The sequence below is a fragment of the Narcine bancroftii genome, chromosome 11 (genome assembly GCF_036971445.1).
Source record: "Narcine bancroftii isolate sNarBan1 chromosome 11, sNarBan1.hap1, whole genome shotgun sequence".
NCBI lineage: Eukaryota > Metazoa > Chordata > Chondrichthyes > Torpediniformes > Narcinidae > Narcine > Narcine bancroftii.
The window spans coordinates 101,437,096-101,447,092 of record NC_091479.1 but is presented as its reverse complement, the minus strand read 5'-3'; the positions used below and the strand labels follow the sequence as shown (position 1 = coordinate 101,447,092).

Sequence of the window (9,997 nt, the reverse complement as noted above, 5' to 3'; positions counted from 1 at the left end):
TATTAATAATACTTATTTTTATTCTTAATCAATGTATATGTCATGTATACAAGTTGTTTTATTATTGTGTTTGTTGGCGTGTTTGCACTGTTTTTGTACCATGGAAGGAGAATGTTGTTTCGTTGGATTGCACTGGCACAATTGGATGATAAATAAGCCTGAACTTGAATTTAACTCGTGTCTTCTAGTTTTTAATCCCTCCTAACCCCAGTGGGAAAAGCCTGCTTGAATTTATTCTATCTACCCAAATGTACAGGTAAAATGTGAAGTGAGACTATAGGAAAAGACACTCACACCCCCAGGTTCAGGAATAGCTGCACCCCCTCCACCATCAGACTTCTCAACAACGAACTCAATCAGGGACTCATTTAAGGATTCTTAATTGTGGATTTTTTTCTCTCTCTTTGTATTGCAATTAGGTTGCTTAAGTAAAAGTACAAGAGGCTGGAGAAACTCAGAAGGTCAAACAGTGTCCTCTATGTGACAAAGGCTAAGATACATAATTGACGTTTCAGGGTTGAGCCCATCATCAAAGTCGGGTTGTTTACATTTCTTTATTTGTTTACATATATACATATCTTCTTGAGTACAGTTTTGCATTGCCAATAAATGATACTTCTGCCTCACCTACAGGAAAAAGAATCTCAGGATAGTATGTGATGTTACGTACTCTGACAATAAATCTGAACTTCGAACCTTGAAAGTCTAAGTATTGTGATTGTGGTAAAAGCACAGAAATGCTGGAGGAACTCAGCAGGTCTCGCAGCAACCATTGGAGGTAAAGATATGCTACTGACATTTTGTGACTTGGCCCTTTCTCAAGATAAAATATGTGCATAGTTAACACTTCAGCTTAAAAACAGCTTCATCAGACCTCAGATCTGAGGAAGAGTCTTTAATCTGAAACTGTAATTGTTTGTCTTTCTACAGATACTGCCTGACTTGCTAAGTGTTTCCAGTATTTTCTATTTTTTTTTTTAAGTCCAGGAAAGAGTTCTTGAAGAGTTCCTGCAGTGGTTAAAAGTTTGAATTGAGCAAAATGCCCAATGTAGGTGAACATGAATGTTTAGTTTAGTGTAATTACTCAGAATTATTTTGCCACAATACTGCAGCCGGTAAATTGCGGCTGGCATTGTGTGTTGTTTGCATGTTGGTTTTACATTGGATGAAGAAATCAGACACACCATCAAAAGTGAAACATGAAAGTCTGCAGAGCTGTGATTGCAGTAAACACACAGAAATGCTGGAAGAACTCAGCAGGTCTCACAGCATCCTTAGAAGGTAAAGATATATTACTGATGTTTCGGGCCTCAGGCATCTCAGGGGATACCAGATAAATGTATTTTCTGGTTGCTTGAGACTTACCCTTACAAGGCCTAACTAATACACCTGCATTAAGAATAAACAGTTACTTATACTCTTACACTGAACAAACTTCACTTGCATGAAGCAAGAATATATAAACCTTAAAGCATTTTACTTTATTTCCAGTCACATTCTTTGTAAATATTTAACCATCGCTGAATCTGCAGGTTCCTCCCCCTCCATGGAGCTGCCCAAAAGATGAACAATTACATAATAGATAATCAACTCTTCCCCCCCCCACCCCATCTTTACAGATAAAGCCTCTGACCAGGCCGACTCTTACTTAGGAGACACAGGGGGTCACTCCAACGGTGAGCGGCATCAACCTGCTCTTCTGTGCAACGCCATTGCTGTTTCACACAACTTTATTCAAACAGGTGCCAAGAGCAAAGCCCAGCCAAGGCTCTCCGCTAGTTGAATATTTGCTCCCATCTTCACCAAAAGTTGAAGTGTTACTTCAGAGAACATTTACAATTTTAAACTCATGTATTTTTACCTGCTAATTTATTCTTATTTACATTTTTTCATTGATTTTCCTTGATTATTTTGCCAGTGCTCCAATTCCAGATTCCAGGGGTTTTACTGTATCAATATGGTCAGAACATTCTAGCCACCATGTGAACCCCTGAGGCTCTCTGTTCTAATAATAACAACAGATAAATTAGTTTGAAGTTACCTAAATTGGATAAGAACAATTGTTCTGTCCATACAGCCTTGACTGCTAATCCATGGGTGATTGTGTATCAAGATTAGGGTGTGGTACCTGGATACACAAAATCTTAATGCTCCGTGGCAGCTGCAATTTTAAACTGAATTCACTAAATAAATCTTAGAAAATGAAGTCTGGACTTAAAAAAAGTAGAATTTAACAGTATTTTAAATAAAATAAATCTAGAATAAAAATAGAATTGTACATTTTTTTTGGTTAAAATCTCTGCGGTTCCCTTTCAGATTTCCTAACCTTACCTGGTCAAGCCATGGGTGACTCTCTGTGTCCCAAAGCAGCCAATCGCAACCTTGTTTTTGCCCCCCCACCCCCTTAGGGCTCTCTCTGCCCATGGTTTATGGGCCCCCTTCCCTGTGAAGCAGGCAAGTTGAGTTGGTTTATTCTGTACTTCTCTCTTACCGACTACACAAGAAAATGTTTTTTAAAAATTATGATTTCAATCTGTGGCCCCCAGCCAGGCTGCACCAGTGATTTAGCTATGTAGTGGTAGGGGGGGAGATGCAGGGGGAGCGACTGCCACCCCACCCCCCCCCCCCAGTTCTGGTCTTCTGCCACCAAAAAATCAGTGTGGCCCACCATTCAACCACTGGCTCACCATCTGGTGTGTGTCATGGCACCTTTTTTTATGTGTTCGCTTCCCCTAACTTTAGAACCTGGCTACTCTGGGTTGCACGGGCCCCCTGGACAAATGGCTGGTCTAAAGGACTTGGTTCCATTGACAATCAGATGTGGACAATAAGTGCTGACTTGCCACTGTTGTTCACAACAATAAATGTCAGATTCTAGTTCTCCAGCAGAAGGGATTTGTTAGTTTTTAGTCTCATTTTCTCTGATACTTTTTCCTTATGTTAATTCATTCACTGCATTATAAACATCTCCCTGTACCTCTTGCCCAAACCTTTAATTCTGTGTGTCTAGGCCCATGAAACATGCACCCATGTGCCCTCATCTACCCTCGTAGTTTTCTTCTGTCTTTGTTCACCATTCCTGCACCTTCTTTCATCGGATCCATTTGCACATCATCTCCTCCTCGTCCAGCTCCACCCTTCCTCGTATTGCTCTATCTAGGTCCTGATGCAGGGTCTTGACTTGAAGTGTTGACTTACACATTTGGCCTTCACCAGGTTTGAATTTTAGCATTGTCTGTAAGGAATTTGTGCGTTCTCTCCATGTCCTTCGTGGGTTTTCCCTGGGTGCTCTGGTTTCCTCCTACCTGACCAAAACATAAGGGGTTGTAGCTTAACTGGGTGGCATGGAATCGGCTTCAACCGTGTTGTAAATTCAATTAAAAAGAAATTTAACAATCCCGGAAACACAGAATGCTTACGGCAAGGAAGAAGGCAACTTGGCCCATCAAGTCCATACAGGCTCCCCATAAGAGCAATCCAGCTAGTCTCACTCCCTACCTATTCCGCATATCCAGCAAATTCTTCCCTGGAGACGGTGTTGTTTCGTAATTCATAGTGTCATACCAGGAACCTGGAAGAATGGGTGAATCATAAAATGAGTCAGTCTTGGAAAAGGAACTGAGGTTTTAATACAGCCATGGCATTTACCCTCATTACTGCACATTTAGAAATGTACTGCCACAACCTGTCTCTTATGTAAATCAAACGAACATTTGACTTTAAACCACAAGAATGATTTCAGGATGTTAAACAAGAAAATCTGCAGATGATGTGTTGTTGCGCCTTCTTCATGGTCAATCTATGAACTAGTTTAGGAGAAGTCGTCTGATGTGTAAATCCCCAGGATCTTGAGGCCTACTAACCCATGCCAACAACAAAGCCAGGTGCATGGCGTCTCAACCACCCCTTCCCAAAGTCCAGAATAAGCAGGGAACCAAGCACACAGCCTTGCAGTGTCCCAGGGTTGATGGTCAATGAGGAGGAGGTGGGTGTTGCTAATCCACATGGATCAGGGTCGCGATGAGGAAGTCAAGGATCCAGATGTAAAGGAAGAAACAGAGTTCCAAGTTCCTGAGTGCATTTGTTAGTTTTTCTGGCTTGATAAACGTGCTGGAGAAACTCAGCAGGTCGCGCAGCATCCAGGGGAAGGAAAGGGTAGCCAATGTTTTGGGTTGAGACCCAGACTTGATGAAGGGCCCAGACCCAAAACATTGGTTACCTTTCACTTTCTATGGATGTGGCATGACCTGTTGAGTTTCTCCGGAACATTTGTTAGATTTTCAGGCTAAATGTCTAAACCTTTGTTTTAAGGTAGGGGTTAGAGGAGGAGAGAGATCCAGGGGCTCAGGGTGAAATAGGGAGATCAATGGGGGTGGGGGGGGGGGATCTCCACTGGCTCGAAGGCACGATTGCTGATGGTGGAAGAATTAACTTCAGTGTTGCACATGGGACCAAAGTAGGAGGTGAGCAGAGATCTTGGTGAGAGTACATAGGAAGGAAGTGGGTTTGAAAAGGAGGGTGATGGTTTTAAGACTGAAGTGCAATTGTCAGGCAGTCTGGATCATAAACATTTATCATGGGTAAAGATGGTCTGGCATGTACCAGCACAGCTGGAGTTTATGTCACATTGTTGATATATCAAAACATATCATGGCCTTCAATTTTCTAATCATGGCTGGGAGCAGTTGGATTTCTTCATCACCAAGGCATTCCTACATGTATATGCTTCACATCCTAGTTTTAACCACCTGCCTCTAGTCAAAATAAACTTGAAATCTTTGAAGTTAGTCATGATTTAAAGTGTTCCACGTTAGTCAGATGTACATTGGTAGGGATCAGTATCATCCTTTCCACCCATTCACTAGTCAATGAGAACAAGGCTGATCTTGAACTCTGCCTTTCCGTCTACCTACATCAACTCTTCACCCCTTTCTTATAAACTATGTCTTAAAAGTATTCAAAGACTCTGCTTTAGTGTTCTTTAGAGAAGAGAATTACAAAGACAGAGAAAAATATTTTGTTTCATGGCTGTGTGAAATGAGTAATCCGTTATTTTAAAAAGTGCGCCTAAGGTGTAGATCATTGATTTTAAAACTTTTTCTTTCCACTCACAGAACAGACCACCTTAAGTAATGTCTAGGCCATTGGTGCTCTGTGATTAGTAAGGGATTACTTAAGGCGGTCTGTGAGTGGGAAGGGAAGGTTGAGAATCACTGCTCTATGGAAATATTTTGCTTGAGAAAAATGGTAATTGGCCCATTTTCTGTGGAGTTATGAAACTACACATAATGAGTCAATTAGATACGATTAAAATGGTGGTTTTTAAACTTTTTCTTTCCACTCACATACCACCTTAAGCAATCCTTTACTAATCACAGAGAATCTACGGCATAGAGATTACTTAAAGTGGAATGTGAGTGGAAAGAAAAAGGGTGAGAACCACTGGTGTAGATTCTCCCATAGAAGCAATGTCCTCTCAACATTCACCCTGCCAAACCCTTACACAGCTCATCTCTCATTCTTCTAAACTCGATTAGGCACAAACCTAGCTTGTTCAAATGCTTCACCTCCGAAAAGTTGGCTGTTCCAAGTAAACCTCAAAATTTCTTCCAATACGTTGACATCCTTCATTAAATAAGGAAGAACCACACAGTACTCTGGATAAGGTCTCATCATTAACCTATGTAATTTAGACATTACTTTTGTATACAATTCCACTAGCAATTAGCAATAATTCTGTTAGCCTTTCCAATTCCTTGCAACATTTATATTCAAGTCAATAGTTACCCGTACACTAGGACAGAGTTCTCCCCATTTAGGGGGAGACCACCTTAAGTAATCCCTTACCATAGGCGGACCTAGGGTTTGGCAGATGGGGCTCAGAACTGGAGCTCCACTTGAAGAAGGCCTCTACTGTCCTTGCCTTACCTGCTAAATATCCAGTGCTGCGCTGCCGGGGCTCCAAGCCAGCATCTCATCAGGGCAGCATCTCATTGGGTGGCTTCGAGGCCACTCTGGCACCTCGCTTAATGTGGGATGAATGGGCAAAATGGCCATCTTCTTTACTCATAATTCCCCATGCAGCTGGAACTGTTCTGTGTTTCCCTGGTGCTGACAGAACAGTTCCAGGTGCAAGGGGGATTATGGGTAAGGAAGACCAAGGCGGCCATTTTCCCTATTCATCCTGCATTGGGCAGAGCTGTCGCGACTGGAAGCTACACCGGTGCATAAGCCCTGGATGGCAGAGATGGGTGCGGAGCTCTCCTCAGCGGCGGCATCGGCAGACAAGAGGGAGCTGCCGGACATGGCGGTGAAGAAGTGGAGGCCGGGCAGCACAATAAATCTGAAATCCTTAAATGAGTCGGTGCGAGTCTTGTGGCACCAGACCTCTTTCCTGATGGCAGCAGTGAGAACAGTGTGTGTCCTGGGTGGTGTGGATCCTTGATGATCGCTGCTGCTCTCTAACAGCAGTGTTACCTGTAGATCTTCTCAATTTTAGGGAGGAATTTTCCTGTGATGTACTGGGCTGTGCCCACTTACCTGGAAGGGAGAGAAGAAAGAGTGTGTCCAGGGTGGGATATCAGCAGCTTTTCCAAGGAAACTGATTTGAAGGAATCAATGGATGGGAGGTCAGTTTGTGCGAACACAAGTCTCTGCTGTTTCTTGCAGTCACGGGTACAGTAATAGAAATACCGTAAAACCCCTGATATCCAGCACTTATGGAGATTGGTCAATGCCGGCTGAGTGAATTTTCTGGTTGCTTGAGGTTGTGTGTTGTGACCTAACGGTGAGACATGTCATTTTAAATTTCTGTATTTCTTACCTATTTATTCTCTGTGATTTTTTTTGCCGATTGTGTGAGGCTGCTGGCTGCTTGAATTCTGGATAACAGGGATTGTACTGTAGTTGGAAAATAGGTCATCCTTCGGAGAGATCTGGAGGGAGGAGGGAACTCCTCTGGTATTGCGACAAAAAATAGTTATTTGTGGTTTTCACTTTGAGAAGAGTTATGTCGAGCTGTGCAGCTGAGACATTGCTGACGATGTGGCTGGTGTTACTTCAGGAAGTAACAAAGAAAGTTTTATATTCTTAGGTAGCTCCATAGCAGGCAAGAGGCTGAGAACAATTTTTGCATTGATAAAGCTCAGACCAGGCTTAATTCTGGCCATCGCTCTGTCATTTCTTTGGGTCTCTTTCACGAACACAACAAACCAAGTTAATGAAATGCAGTGGCAGCTGGTGAGTGGCTGGGAAAGTGCGAGTCTGTGCTTCGAGTCTCTCGCCCACAGACTCTATTCAGCCAGGGTGTCTGTCAGCGTTTACTTTGAACAAAAGAATGGGCGAGAGGGGGCAGAAAGAGGGGTGTGTTTCTTCAGGACAAAGCTCCAGAAGAGGCTCAATGTTTCTATTTTTGCTTTTTCTTTCAGAACAATTACAATATGAGGCGCTGACCCCTGCCTTGCACTTCCACAGCATCATGCACAAGCCCAAGATATACTGCCAACAAAGAACCTTTTGCAGATAACACCAATACTCAGCATCCAGACTGCACAGAGCAAGCTCCCAAAAACACCAATGAGGTATCAACCAAATTATCTTTATTTAGATGACATTAGTCAAGGGATAAATATTGGCAACTACCAAACTCGAAACAAAACCCCAATTCTTACCCTAATTCCAACCCCACCCGCAAATCGCAACCTAACCCCAACCCTATTCCTAACCTAAACCCCAAACCCAAACACCACCCTATCCACAAACCTACCCCTAATGCTAATCCTACCCCTAACACCAACTTTAATCCTAATCACAACCTCAACCCTTACCCCAATCCTAACCTCAGCCTAATCCTAGTCCCAATCCATCCCTCACCCAATCCCAAACCATTCCTAACCCCAACGTTAACCCTATCCCAACTTTTACCTAACTCCAATGTTAATCCAATCCCAACCCATCCCTAACACCAACCTTAACACTAACCCATTTTCCAGAGCCCGATTGTGCCTGCTGGAAGTAATCATGGTGTTAGAAGAATGCAGATGTTGGAAGGAGAGGCATCTACTGCAGCTACTGGAGTTAGTGCAGCTTTGCTCCAAAGACCTGGATTCAATCCTGACTTCCCATTCTGTCTGGGCCACAGAAAGTTTGCCTCTAGTGCATACGTACATGAGTGATGGGGCAGAGACACTGTAAAACTCCTGTTCAAAGTGTGGAATGCTTATGCTCAGGGTGTCTTCAGACCTGTTTGAAAGATGGCTTCCTCAACTTGCTGCCAATCCTACTAATCCCAAATTTCCCTTTAATATGTCTCTCTGTGAAAGGAATTGGTCGTTACTCATTAGCTTATCCAGGTCTCATAATTTTATGCAAATCAATGAAATCTCATCCTATGACAACAATAAGCAGCCTTGGCAATCTTGTGATAGTAAACATTTTCCTGTTTTGATAACATCTTCATGAATGTCCTCATTAAACTGGTAAATCTTTGATACACTTAAATCTATCCATCCAAGAGATTACATCCAATTGCATTCAAGAGATGGGCTTTCCCAGCTACAGATAAATGGGACACAATATATCTGAACAGATGTTGAGTCTGTGGGAGAGGTCGTTAGACAGCTCTGTCAGTCCCTATATAAAATATGGACGGGATTAGTGGTAATCCACTGCTGCCTGTATACATATCATTATCACTATGTTAATTAAAACATTATAAATGAGATAAAGATGTGTTTCTTGCAGACCTGCCTTTGAATTGAAAATATTGCCCAATCATTGCCACTCGTGGGCCTTCAACTGATAAAGGTTGAGAACCACTGATCTAACCTGACAAAATGGCCTTAAAATTTTATCTAACAGTACTTGGTTCAGAACAGAACATGAGTGCTGTCTTCGTAAGTTATAGACGTCAGTAGTAGTACTGAAATTTAATTTTTAATCTGACTAACTTTGGCCGTAGAAAATCCAGAGCAGATCTACAACAGGGTGAGGCCAAATGAAAGCTTGAGGAACAACACATCACATTCCTCCAGGTCCCAAAGGCATGAATGCTGGTTTTTTCAAGTTTGGGTAATCCCCTTCCAGGCCCTGATCCATCTAGCTCAGACTAGATGGGCTGTGTACTATGGTTCTATTGTTTTCATCTGCCCTCTACCTGCTCCCTTCCACTTTTTTTCAACAACCTCTGAACCTTAGTGATCCCCTCCCTGACCTGTCTCTCCATCTTTCCCACTTTAATATCCAGTATTCTATCACTTCTACCCCCCCCCCACTTTAATACTTGATATCTCCCATTCCCAGTTTAGTTCTGACCCAAAAGATTGACAGACATTTTCTCTCCATGTATGTTGTGTGACCTGTTCAATTCTTCCTGCTCCTCTTTGCTATTAGAGGTAATATTTCCACTACTGTTTTCCATATTTATAGCCCATCTAACATTGCTCTCCCCTTTTTTCATGCATTACTGTCCACGTCCTCGATGGGGAAATTTCACTTGCTTCACATGACTGTAACCAGCTCACAATTCTCCAACAGATCCACCACCACCATAGAACATAGAGAGAGGTCACCATTTGCAAATCTCCGAACAACACAAAGACACAGTTGAGCTTCGAGCCTTGGTAATTTGCACGGTTGTAGCATAGAAGCAAAAGCACATAGAAGAAAGTGAGGAAGATTATCTCTGTGTGTATCCTCTACCATTCAATATCCTCTACCATTCAATATCCTCTACCATTCAATATCCTCTACCATTCAATATCCTCTACCATTCAATATCCTCTACCATTCAATATCCTCTACCATTCAATATCCTCTACCATTCAATATCCTCTACCATTCAATATCCTCTACCATTCAATATCCTCTACCATTCAATATCCTCTACCATTCAATATCCTCTACCATTCAATATCCTCTACCATTCAATATCCTCTACCATTCAATATCCTCTACCATTCAATATCCTCTACCATTCAATATCCTCTACCATTCAATA

General features: G+C 42.3%; 1 protein-coding gene across 1 annotated transcript in view; it reads left to right on the top strand.

The window, feature by feature from the left end:
• The first annotated feature begins 7,460 nt into the window (after nt 1-7,460).
• The window catches only part of LOC138746229 (uncharacterized), a 52,716-nt gene continuing 50,179 nt past the window's right edge, over nt 7,461-9,997 (top strand). The window contains exon 1 of the mRNA XM_069904297.1: nt 7,461-7,580. The gene's annotated coding sequence lies outside the window, so the exon portion shown is untranslated. The remainder of the gene's footprint in view (nt 7,581-9,997) is intronic.